This window comes from Microtus pennsylvanicus, chromosome 1 (genome assembly GCF_037038515.1).
Source record: "Microtus pennsylvanicus isolate mMicPen1 chromosome 1, mMicPen1.hap1, whole genome shotgun sequence".
In the NCBI taxonomy this organism is placed as follows: Eukaryota; Metazoa; Chordata; class Mammalia; order Rodentia; family Cricetidae; genus Microtus; species Microtus pennsylvanicus.
Window position 1 is genome coordinate 47,554,966 of NC_134579.1, and position 11,935 is coordinate 47,566,900.

At 39.5% G+C, this 11,935-nt stretch overlaps 1 long non-coding RNA gene across 1 annotated transcript; it reads right to left on the reverse strand.

Annotated features, from left to right (window-relative positions):
• Window positions 1-3,411: 3,411 nt before the first annotated feature.
• LOC142839185 (uncharacterized) lies at window positions 3,412-11,664 on the reverse strand. Its single transcript, XR_012908709.1, has 3 exons — window positions 11,555-11,664; window positions 5,415-5,469; window positions 3,412-3,573 (listed from the first exon to the last, which is right to left on the reverse strand). It is a non-coding gene; the product is annotated as an uncharacterized LOC142839185 (long non-coding RNA).
• Between the last annotated feature and the right edge of the window lie 271 nt (window positions 11,665-11,935).

Consider the following 11,935-nt stretch of genomic DNA (forward strand, 5'->3'; position numbering starts at 1 on the left):
CAGATTACAGTCCATCGTACAGCTGGAAGGTGGTCCTGACCAGCAAAAGAGAAAACTTGGAGAGAAGAGCAATGGCCTGGAGGGATGAGGGAATTCATACAGACACTCTGGAGAAGAGGACAGCTTTATTTTACAGTTTGGTGTATTAAAGGCCTCTCTCTCTCTCTCTCTCTCTCTCTCTCTCTCTCTCTCTCTCTCTCTCTCTCTCTCTCTCTCTCTCTCCCTCCCTCCCTCTCTCCCTCCCTTCCTCCCCCTCCCCCTCTCTCTCTTGGACAGTGATCTGTAAGTTTTACCCTTAAATAAATGAGCCTTTTATTAATCATAATTCCAAACTTGTGTGGGATTGTTTTGTGACTTACGTTTACACACATAATAAAAATCTTTCTTCCATTCCTTCCTTAGCCCAATGATGTGGCAAATGGAAACAGGAAGTGAATCATTTTAAAGTTAGGCTGTCCCTTCTGGTCAGGTGCTCAGTCTTGTCACTGAGATCGACATTGTGTGTCTTTTCTCTTTGCTGTCTTCTCTGTGTAGCAGGGGCAAACCTACTGCCCATCTTCATCATCTCTGTGCAGTGGAGGAGGCTCCCAAGCACTAGGGCCAATAACGCTCTCCTCTCAAGCTTCCTAGATGACAGGTTAACTCAGAACAATTAAATCATTAGCACTGTGCACTACAGAATCCCACAGAATAGGATACAAATGTGCTTCTATAACAGAGACTCTTAAGTACCTCTATCAATCTAAGATGAAGCCTACTTGATCATGGTGGATGATCTTTTCGATGTGTTCTTAGATTCAGGTTGAGAGTATGTTATTGAGTATTTTTGCATCAATGTTCACAAGGCAAACTGGTCTGTAATTATCTTTCTTTGTTGTGATTTTGTGTGGTTTGGGTATAAGGGTGACTTGGCCTCATACAATTAATTTGACAATGTTCCTTCTGTTTCTATTTTGTGAAATAATTTTAGGAGTGTTGGTATTAGCTCTTCTTTGAAAGTCTGGTAGAGTTATATGCTAAATTGATCTGGCCTTGGGCTGTTTTTTGATGGAAGACTTTTTATGACTGCTTCTATGTTGTGGGTTATAGGTCTATTTAAATTGTTTATCTGATCTTGATTTAACTTTAGTAAGTGATATCTATCAAGAAAATTGTCCATTTATTTTACATTTTCTGATTTTGTGGAATATAGGCTTTTGAAGTATGACTTAATAATTGTCTGGATTTGTCTCTTTTTATGTCCCCTTTTTATTTCTGATTTTGTTAGTTAGGATATTTTCTCTGTGTCTTTTAGTTAGTTTGAATAAGGGTTTGTGTATCTGTTGAGTTTTCTCAGAGAAGCAATTCTTTGTTTCCTTAATTCTTTGTACTGTTCTCTTTGTTTCTATTTTATTGATTTCAGCTCTGAGGTTGATTATTTCCCACCTCTTGGCTGTGTTTGCTTCTTTTTGTTCTAGAGATTTTAGGGATACTATTAAGTTGCTAGTATGAGATCTCACTAACTTTTTAATGTAGACACTTAATGCTATGAACTTTCCTCTTTGTACCACTTTCATTGTGTCCCATAAGTGTGAATATGTTGTGCATTCATTTTCATTGAATTCTAGAAACTCTTTACTTTCTTATTTCTTCTGTGAAGCAGTGGTCATTCAGTAGAGACTTGTTCAGAATCCATAAATTTGTGGGCTTTCTGTTGTTTCTGCTGTTGAAATTCAACTTTAATCATGGTGGTCTGACGGGATTCAGGGGTTATTTCAATTTTATTGTATCTCTCAAGACTTAGTTTGTGAACAAGTATGTGATCAGTTTTTGGAGAAAGTTCTGTGAGGTACTGAGAAGCAGGTATATTCTTTTGTGGTTGGGATATCTTGTAGATATCTGTTAGGTCCATTTGATTCATAATGCCTGTTAGTTTCATTATTTCTCTGTTTAGTTTTCATCTGGAGGTCCTGTTAATTGGAGAATGTAGGGTGATGATGTTTCCCACTATTAATGTGTGGGGTTCTAAGTGTGATTTAAGGTTTAGTAATGTTTCTTTTACAAATGTGACTGCCCTTATTTTGGGGGCATAGATGTAGAGAATTAAAACATCACCTTGGTGGATTTTCCTTTGATGAGTATGAAGTATCCTTCCCTATCTCTTTTGATTGATTTTGGTTGGAAATCTTTTTTGTTAGATATTAGAATGGCTACACCAGTTTACTTCTAGTGTCCATTTGCTTGGAAATCTTTTTCCAACTCTTTATTATGGGGTACAGTCTATCTTTGATGATGAGGTGTGTTTCTTGTATGCAGCAGAAGAATGGATCCTGTTTTCACATCCATTCTGCTAGCCTTTGTCTTTTTTGATAAAATTGAACCCATTGATATTGAGAGATATTAATAACCAATTATTGTTAAGTTTTGTTATTTTGGTGATGGTGGTAATAGAATGTGTGTGTGTACATATGAGTGAGTGCATTCACATATTGTGTGCTTCCCTTCTTTTGGTTTTTCTGGTGTGAGATTATTTATTTCCTGTGTTTCTGTTGGGTGGAGTTAGCCTCCTTGGAATGGAGTTTTCCCTTTAGTACCTTCTGTAGTTCTGGATATGTGGATAGATAGTGCTTAAATTTGACTTTGTTGTTTATTATTATTATTGTTATTATTATAATTTTCACTTCCTCCCATTCCACCCCCACTCCCCTCCTTTCCCTCCCCAGTCCAAAGAACAGTCAGGGTTCCCTGCTCTGTGGGAAGTCCAAGGTCCTCCCCCATTCCATCCAGTTCTAGGAAGGTGAACAACCAAACAGACTAGGCTCCCACAAAGCCAGTACATGTAGTAGGATCAAAACCCAGTGCCATTGTCCTTGGCTTCTCAGTCAGCACTTATTGTCTGCCATGTTCAGAGAGTCCGGTTTAATCATATGCTCTATCATTCCCAGTTCAGCTGGCCTTGATGAGCTCCCATTAGATCAGCCCCACCATCTCAGTGGGTGGGTGCACCCCTCGTGGTCCTGACCTCCTTGCTCATGTTCTCCCTCCTTCAGCTCCTCATTTGGACTTTGGGAGCTCAGCCCAGTGCTCCAAAGTGGGTCTCTGTCTCTATCTCCATCCATCGCCAGATGAAGGTTCTATGGTGATATGCAAGATATTCATCAGTATGGCAATAGGATAGGGCCATTTCAGGCTCCCTCTTGTCAGCTGCCCAAGGAACTAGCTGGGGACATCTCCTTGGACACCTGGGAACCGCTCTAGAGTAAAGTCTCTTGCCAACCCTAAAATGGCTCCCTTAATTAAGATATATACTTCCATGTTCCCATATTCACCCTTACTCCATCCGAACCCTCCCATTCCCCCAAGCTCTCCACACCCTCCCTTTCTTTGACTTCAAACTCTATTACAGAGCTACAATATTGAAAACAGCTTGGTATTGGCATAAAAATGGAGAAATCAGCCAATGGAATTGAATAGAAGACCCAGCTATTACCCACAAACCTATGAACACCTGATTTTTGACAAAGGAGCTAAAAATATTCAATGGAAGAAAGAAAGCATCTTCAACAAATGGTGCTGGCATAACTGGATGTCAACCTGTAGAAGAAAGAAAATAGATCCATATATATCACCATGCACAAAACTCAAGTCCAAATGGATTAGAGACCTCAATATTAATCTGAACACACTGAACCTGACAGAAGAGAAAGTGGGAAGTAGTCTACACCACATGGGCACAGAAGACCACTTCCTACATATAACCCCAGTAGCACAGACAATAAGGGCAACATTGAATAAATGGGAATTTAGTTTCTCCTAAAACTGAGAAGCTTCTGTAAAGCAAAGGACACTGTCATTAAGACAAAAAGGCAACCCACTGACTGGGAGAAGATCTTCACCAACCCCACAATGGACAAAGGTCTGATCTCCAAAATATATAAAGAACTCAAGAAACTAGACTTTAAAATGCTAATTAACCCAATTAAAAAATGGGGCACTGAACTGAACAGAGAATTCTCAACAGAAGAAATTCAAGTGGCTAAATTTGACTTTGATAGAGAGTATTGTGTTTTTCCATGTATGGTGATTGAAAGTTTTGCTGGGAACAGTCTAAGCTGGCATCTGAGGTCTCTCAGAGTCTGTAAGATATCTGTCCATGTCATTCTGGGTTTGAGAAGTCAGGTGTAATTTTAGTAGGTCTACCTTTCTATGTTATTTGGCCTTATTCCCTTGCAGCTTTCTTTGTTCTGTATGTTTAAAGTTTTGATTAGGATGGGAGATGTCTTGTTCTTACAGTCCAATCTATTTGGTGTTTTGTAATCTTCTTGTACCTTTTTAGGCATGTCCTTCTCAATGCTAAGATTTTTTCTATGATTTTATTAAAAATATTCTGGATTTTTGAGATGGGATTCTTTTCCTTCTATTCATAATATTCTTAGGTTTTGTCTTTTCATAGTGGCCTAGATTTCTTGAATGTTTTATGTCAGGAATTTTTTAGACTTAACATTTTCATTGACTGCTGAATCAATTTCTTCTATACATTCTAAAGCTGAGACAGTGTTTTGCATCTCTTGTATTCTGTTGATCATGCTTGCAACTGTTGTTCCTGTTCACTTAACTAGACTTTCTATCTCCAGAATTTCCTTAGCTTGTGTTTTCTTTATTGTTTTGACTTCCATTTTGAGGTCTTGAATAGTTTTATTAATTTCCTTTATACACACACACACACACACACACATATAGATAGATAGATAGATAGATAGATAGATAGATAGATAGATAGATAGATAAAGAGAGAGAGAGAGAGAGAGAGAGAGAGAGAGAGAGAGAGAGAGAGAGAGAGACATTTTTAAGGGATTTATTCAGTTCTTCTCATTGTTTGTTTGTGTTCTCCTGGATTTCTTTATGGGATATATTCATTTCCTCTTTAAGAACCCCTACCATAAAGTTGGTTTTAAGGTTGTTTTCTTGTGCTCCAGCTGTGTTGGAATATTTAGAGATTGCTGCAGTAAGATAGCTAGGCTCTGGCATAGTGCTCTGTTGTTGATTGTGTTCTTCCATTGGTGTCTAGACATCTGGACTTAGGGTAATTATAGGTTTAGGTGCTGATTTCTGCATGTATCTTTGTTGGATGGATACTTTTCTCCTTGTTTTCTCTTTCTTTGCAAGTCTGAGTGGCCTGTGTTTCTGGTGATCCATGAGTCCTTGGGTCCAATAGGGTATCTCCACTAAGGTTTTGGGTACCAGTATTGCCTCTGGGATACTGGGGTTCTGGGAGCTGGTGTGGCACCTGGGATTCTGTATACTGGCATGACTTCTGGGGCTCTGGGAACCAGTGTGTGGAGCAGTGTGCTTCTGCTGGAATTGTGGACTGGCATACAGAGATGCGGGGAATGCTGTTGGGTAAGGTGGGCAGCTCTGAGGAGGGCAGGTCTTACCTTGGTACCAGCATAGCCTCCAGTAGAGTTGTAGGCTTCTTCCAGGGTTGTGGGCCTGGATATGGAAGTGAGGTAAAGGGTGCTGTTGGGAAAAACTTGGTGGGATCTGAGGCATCTTTGAATGCCTAGGATGGGTGGGTCTTACCTGGGAATCTAGGTACCCAACATGACCTCCAGAAGAGCAGTAGACTTCTGAACTATATCTGAAATTTTTATGTGATTTCTAGGGGTAGAATGCAAGTTCTCATATTTGCCAGATAGGCACTTTACTTAGAACGTTATTTCCCCAGCCATCAATTGCATTTCTATGGTAATTATTTTAAAAATCAGAATAGTAAGACATTTCTTACACACAATAAGATTCTTAACAGCCAGCATGTATCAAATGTCGTAATTATTATGTTTAAATTCAGAGATCCCACATTAGTGTTATTTGTGAGAGATGACCATGTGCATAGGGAACAATCAGAATCAGTCAAAAGACTTTGCATCTTGTCTTAGTGAGGGTTTCTATTGCTGTGATGAAATGCCATAACCAAAAGTAAGCTGGGGAAGGAAACGTTTATTTGGCTTTTACTTCCATATCACTATTCATCATCAAAGGACAGGAGCTCAGGCAGGATCAGAACGGGAGGCGGCAACTGATTCAGAGGTCATGGCTCGGTATTGCTTACTGGCTTGCTCTTTACAGTCTGCTCAGCCTGCTTTCTTATTGAACCCAGGACCAACTTCCCAGAGGTGGGCCCACCCACATAAATTACAAATAAAGAAAATAACCTAGAGGCCTGCTTATACTCCAATCTGATTGAGGTATTTTCTCAAATTAGGCTTCTGCAGTGACTCTATCTTGTGTCAAGTTGACATAAAACTAACCAGCACAAATGACCCTTTGTCAACTACACTTGTAAATACATCGCTATTATATCATAACCTTCCTTTTTTATTCATCCCCAAGATCTTCCCTTTAAAAACAATAATCACTTAAGTTCCACAGTCTTTACAAATTCAAACACTTTAAAATTCAGTCTCTTTAAGAAATCCAAAGTCTCTTAAAACCTAAAGTTTCTTCAAATGCCATTTCTTGATTGTATTATAGTATTGTAAAATTAAAAAAAAAGGAATACTTTCTTATTTCACGAGGGATGAACCAGGACAGAGTCACAATATGAAGCAAAACCGAACTCCAACAGTCAAAATAACTCAACATCCAAAGTCTACAATTTACACACAGTCTTTTAGCTCCTCTAAAGGCCTTGTTTCACTTCCCCAGCTCTGCCTTCTGCAGCCCACACAGCTTGTCTTCTGGGCTCCCATTGGCTCCACTCCTCTGCTGCTGCTGTTCTCAAAGGTCTTCTCGTGGTTCTTGTATCTCCAAAATTCTGAGTTCTTCTGCTAAAATTGCGCTCCACTTTCACCAATAGCCTCTCCTAGGCTCTCTTTGGAGTGACAAGCCTCAACTTATCTCCACGAGCCCTTAAATTCTCTGCCATTAAAGTCCTCTCCTGGCCTCTCATAGTACCAAGACTCAGCTGTTCTCCATAGTCTCTTTATTCATTTAAAACCAATATCACCTCAGTGACTCTCACACAATTAAGTTCAGCTGCTAGCAACATGTTCAGCAGTTGACACCTCTGTAACACAACTTCTGTGTGGGGAATCTCATAAAATCTTCCCAGAAGATTTCTCCTCAATGATGAAGGTTTATCTATCTATCTATCTATCTATCTATCTATCTATCTATCTATCTGAAAACAAACTATTCTTTTCCACAATCCGAGTTCCCACTCCCTTCCCTCCTCCCACTCCCTCCACATACCCTCCCAGCCCACCCCCGTCCAATCACCAGAGAGGGCAAGGGACACTTCCCTGTGGAAGGTCCAAGGGCCTCCCTCTTCACTATATCCAGGCTAAGCAAGGCATCCATCTAAAGAGAATAGGTTGCCAAAAAGACAGTACAAGCAGTAGGGATAAATCCTGGTACAACTGCCAGTGGCCCCTCAGTCTGCCCCAGCCATGCGACTGTCAACTGAGAGAAATGAAAAACTGGTGAGAGCGTCAGAGTGACCTAATCGCTTTCCGCCTGATCCACACGTTTAGGCTAGGCTATTCTGAAAAACACTTCACATATGACAAGGGCCAACGCTACAGCAGATGACAACTGGGAGAGCATTGCCTCAAGAATAGCCAAGAACTGGCCAATTAAAAATATGTCCATAGTATGCTTCATTTGCACAATCCAAGGACAAGTAGGAACAGGACAACTGAGAACATACTTATGTCCATGCTTCATTTTCATAATGATATCATGCTTATTGTATTCCACGCCCTTTTGTAATCATTTGCTGTCCTCAATTAGGACTACTTATGCAAATTAGGTGAGAACTGGTGGTCCTGCAAGATTGTCTATAAAGTCTTTGGGAGGCAGCTCCTCCCACGCTCACTGCGTTGAGTGTACTGGATGAGTTCCTTGCCTAGGCTAATACGGTGCTTTGAAATAAACCTTGCTTTTTTCCATCTAAGTCCTGGATCCCTAGTGGTATCTTTGGGGACAAGAGTCTAGGCACAAAACAACCACACTTGGAGAGACCAGTTTGCTCCCGTGTTTGAGCCTTCCCAGTCTGGCTGGAGTTGGTGTACTCCTATTATCTCAGGTAAACTGTTTTAGTGGGTATTCCCATCATGGTCTTAAACTCTTTGCTCAAATTCTCATTTCTTCCACTCTTCAGCTGGACTTTGGGAGCTCAGTCCAGTAGTCCAATGTGGGTCTCTGCCTGTTTTCATCAGTTGCTGAATGAAGATTCTACGATGATATTTAAGACATTCATAAGTCTGACTACTGGGCAAGTCAAGATCAGGCCCCCTCTCCTCTATTGCTGGGGTCATCCTTGTGGATTCCTGGGGATTTCTCCAGAGCCAGGTTGATGCTAATCCTACAGTGGCTCCCTCAATCAAGATATCTCTTTCACCATTAAATTTCTCTGTCCCAGTAATCCAGCTTCAATTACCCCAGCAAAGCAAAGGTTTTACTGTAGTAGGTATCTTGTTAATCACAGCTGATTCTTCAGCCCCAGCTAACTAGAAACACAGAATCTTAATGCAAAATAACAAATATCCCCAATAAAGTCTTTAAAATTAACTCTAAAACTTCACAAGCCATTCCTCCATCTTTTTCATTGCTCTCAACATCCTCCATTCTCTTACTGAATCAAACAATGAATGAACATGCAATGGCTTTTCTTACACAATGTTCTAAAAAATTTTCCACAATCCACCACTAAACTACATGGTCAAGTCTGTCACAGAAATACCCTACAATGCTGGTATCAACTTGCTTTAGAGTTTATGCTTCTTTAGTGAAACAAAATGACCTAAACTAAGTTGGGGAAGAAAGTGTTGATTTGGCTTATACTTTGATTACTGTTTATCATCAAAGGAAGTCAGGCAGCAACTCAAACAGAGCAGGGACCTGGAGGCAGAAGCTGATGCAGAGGTCATGCAGGGGTGCTGATTACTGGCTTGCTCTTTATGGAAATCTCAGCTGTAGGGCCCACGGGTCTACCCCTCCTCTCGGGGTTCATCTTGAGGACAGCTTCTGGCCAGACATCTTGTTGCAGATTTCGGCTAAACATCGTGTTTGTTCCTGTGCTCCCTCTGCCCCTGATGGTTAGCTATAGGGCCACTCTTTACTCTCTCATGGGCTTCGTAATTTTCCACCTGCCTGGGGGGATTTCCATTGTGCAGCAGCTAGGTATATAAGGTTTTTCCTAAGCTTGAATAAAGGGCATTCGGCATTCTCTCCTCAGGAATGACCCATGTCTCTTGTGTGTTCCTTTAATCTCCAGGCCCTTGCCTGGCTCTCGAATGGTACAGTAGCACAAACTGTACCATAGAGAGTAATGCAGGCATTACACTAAACCCTGCTTTCTTGTAGAACCCAGAGCCACCATTTTAGGTGTGACACCACCCACAATGGACTGGGCCCTCCTCCATCAATCACTAATAAAGAAAAGAACCTACAGGCCTGCCTATAGCCCGATCTTTTCAAGGCACTTTCTCAGTTGAGGTTCCCTCCTCTCCAGTGACTCTAGTTAGTGTCAAGTAGATATAGACCTTGCCAGCATTCCAAACACAATGTTGCCGGTACTACCAAGGAACTTTCCTTTATTTCTGACAGCCACTGAGATTCCAAGTACAAATAAGGATTCCATTCATGACAGTGAACAAATAAAAAGAACCAAGGCGTTAGATCAGTGAAAATTACAAAATTCATATACAGAGAACAATGTGAGTTTTCCTACAAAGGAAAGACTTGATAAACATATAGCAAAGATGAGGTGAGACAAATAACACTAGAAGGTCATCAGTCTTCCCAAAGCTTGTCACAGTGAAAAAAAAATCATCAAATATCAGACAGAGAAGTCAAAGAAGGTACACACACTGAAAAGACACTCTGTTTTCATAGACTGGGGGAGTTTAAATAGTCTATAGAACTCAATGTGCTCCAGAGGCCATACAAATTCTATGACATTCTCCACATAACTAGTAAAAGAACCTTAAAGACACTGGACCTCCTGACTTCAACAGATACCATGAAACTGGAGGTAATCAAAGCAACATGGTATTTATTTGCAAAACACAGACACATAGATAAACAGAACAGAATAAAGACTTCAATAAACCCACACATTTACAGAAAATCAATTTTCAATAACAGTACTAAGAGCACACGAACATATTGGGAAAAGACAGCAAATAAATAAATAAATAATGTTAGGGAAATTGGATAACTCACATGCAAGAGGATAAAAGTAGAGTGATCTCTCACACAAGTTGTAAAAATCAAATACAACCAGAAGGACAGCTCAAATATAGTATTTGAAAACCTATATTATATATAAGTTTATATATTATACATTTATATGTGCAATATATGAATATTATATATTGCATATATGTTTATACATAATATAGGTTTTAAAATATAAATACAAAATTCTATAAATATAGGATGATAAAACCACTAGAATAAATATTAGGAAAAACATTCGGGGAAGTGGAAACAGTAAGGACTATGGACATTTCAGACAAGGTTCCAAAACCCCAGGCAACAAAAGCAAAATAAACAACCAAATTACATGATAGTAAAAGACTTCTGGTCAACAAGGAAAATAGTCATCAGTAGCAAGAAGGGGAATATCTTCTGAAAAGAAGAAAATATTTACAAACTCCACTTCTGAAAAGGATTTGATATTTGAAAACATATAAGGAACTTAGGAAAAAAACTACTTGGTTTTATGAACAATAAACCTAAATAGACCTATCTCAAAAAAAAAACATACAAAATGGCTAGTGGGCACATGAGAAATTCTTAACATCACTAATCATCGGGAAAATGCCAATCAAGCCACCAGAAGATAACAGCTTACTCCACAAAAGTATGCTACTATTAAATAAAATAGGTACTATTAAAAACACCAAAGAAAAGTGGGTGTGCAGATGAAGAAGGCAACCCCTGCACAGTGGAGGTGAAGTAGAAATTAGAGTGGCCATTTTGAAAAACGGCATGAAAACTTCTCAAAAGTTGAAAACAAAGGTGCTATGTGATAAAGCTATACTATTTCAGGATATACATTCAAAGGGAAAAGAAATCAATGTTGAAATGTTGAAGAGATGTCTGGGCACTATTTATAACAGGTGAGAGATGAAGCGACTGCCTGTGTGGAAATGATGACCAGAGTGAGAAGTGTGGTGCACACACCCTTGTGAACAGTATTTGGCCATAAAAGGAAAGCCTGCCATTTGCAGCAACATGGACAGAACTTGGGGTTCATCTATGTTTAAGTAAAAAAAATCCAGACAGAAAGATAGGTATGACATGATCAAATCTACATGGTGCTCCAAAAATATCTATAATTGTTATGTATCAGTTAAACCTAATCTTAATGTCAAAATGTAAGGGCGTTAACAAAAGCATAACATCACTTGAATTCACTGCTTTCAGAATAGAATTGTACATTGAAAGAACTATTTTTCTCCAAAATGATAATTGCCACTAGGCACTGCATGACCAAATTTGTAAGGTTACTTCTTAAATTTAAAGAATACAGTGACAGAAAATAATCACATTCTACAAATTATACCTTCGTCTGACAAGGTTGGCTCATTAACTTTTCAGTCTCTGTTGATGGCCATGTGGTCACCGGCTTTGATAACTGGCCATGCATCTGTGTTGATTGTTGCTGTGTGTTCTCTGACCTGGAGATACCATGGTACTGTTAGAGAAATAAACCGAATACTGACCTAACACTCCCCCTCCTGGCAGCACATTGTCAGTGAAGGGTACCAATTAGAGAGCGATACTTTATAATGTGTCTCCATGGAGATCATATCCTCTATATTCCAAAACTTATCATCTGCTGCGCAAATCCCAGATTCATACATGTAGATAATTAACATACTCCCTCAAGTATAAAATAGGCATTTAAAAATGACTGTTTAAAACAGAATTTTTAATCCTCTCT